Raw genomic sequence first — 1,216 nt, 5'->3', positions numbered from 1 at the left:
GGACAGTGGTGGGTTGTTGATGTTGACATGATCAGAGTTGTAGTGTGATTAAATTATCTAGATGTCTTATAAAACTTTCATAAAAAACAACGATAGTAAAGATCTCATATTATAACATATTAATATCTATTAATATTCTGAAAAAGAAGTGTTAGCAAAATTAAACATAAATACGATTAAAAATATACAATATATACCGTTATTTCAGGACTGCAATCTGGTGGTAGCGTGGCCGAGCGGTCTAAGGCGCTGGTTTAAGGCACCAGTCTCTTCGGAGGCGTGGGTTCGAATCCCACCGCTGCCAAATTTGTTTTGTGGAAAAGTGTTTTTTGTAAGTGGCATAATAATAATAATAATAATTAATTTGATTTTGTAGTATATTTTTAAGCAATTAATGCAATGATATTTATAAAAATCATTGAAGTATTTGCAAATCATACCTATATTAGAGTGAAAACTTACGGCAGATTTCCGCGTGTCTATAATCAACTGCATATAAGATTAGATTTTTATCTGAGGTCGGCCACTGATACGCCGGTACCCTTGAGGACTAAGCTGGACGCCTCGGAAAGTATGTCTTCTTTACCACACCCCTCAAACCATAATGCAGCGGTTAACACTGCTGTTATAGGAACATTTTTTCTAAAAATGGTTTTTGATTTGTCAAGAATTAAAAAAAAATACTGTCAAATTAGCCTTTTAAGGCTTCGTCCAATTTCAAGGCAGTGAAGTATTATTATTTTACCTTTTAAAGTTTATAATGAACTAATTCTAATCCTTTACTGCGAAAATATACTTAGAAAACTGTTTTATTAGCCGTTCCTTATATGTATATTACGAATGAAATACGTCATCATTAATTCCTCTTTAAGGGTCCGTTCACACAGACCGGATGGTATACTCTTGAATTGACGGTAGCGGAGACGGCAACTATTTCACAAAGACCGACTGGTAAAGATCTGAATGCGGATGCACTCGCACAACCGTAGCCGATCGGCTGCGCGAGGGAGAATGAGTACACAGTCAGAGCGGGTCGGCTCCCCTTATTATTTCACACGAAGCGCGTTCAAACATTCTTAGTGACAAAAGAAGTGCACATGCAAAAAATACTCAAAACTCTGTTTCCAACGCGATAAAAAACTGCTCTCCTCTCCGAGCCGGTCTGTGTGAACGGACCCTTATGCTTGCTTGTAACTGAAGCAATAAGACGCAATAG

At 37.2% G+C, this 1,216-nt stretch overlaps 1 non-coding gene across 1 annotated transcript; it reads left to right on the top strand.

The window, feature by feature from the left end:
• Nucleotides 1-222: 222 nt before the first annotated feature.
• TRNAL-AAG (transfer RNA leucine (anticodon AAG)) lies at nt 223-304 on the top strand. Its single transcript has one exon. It is a non-coding gene; the product is annotated as a tRNA-Leu (tRNA).
• Nucleotides 305-1,216: the final 912 nt, after the last annotated feature.

The sequence above is a fragment of the Epargyreus clarus genome, unplaced genomic scaffold (genome assembly GCF_041222505.1).
Source record: "Epargyreus clarus isolate Ecla_fem2 unplaced genomic scaffold, WU_Ecla_fem_2.2 ptg000029l, whole genome shotgun sequence".
Taxonomy (NCBI): domain Eukaryota; kingdom Metazoa; phylum Arthropoda; class Insecta; order Lepidoptera; family Hesperiidae; genus Epargyreus; species Epargyreus clarus.
The sequence above is the reverse complement of the archived record's forward strand: the minus strand, read 5'-3'. Positions and strand labels throughout refer to the sequence as shown.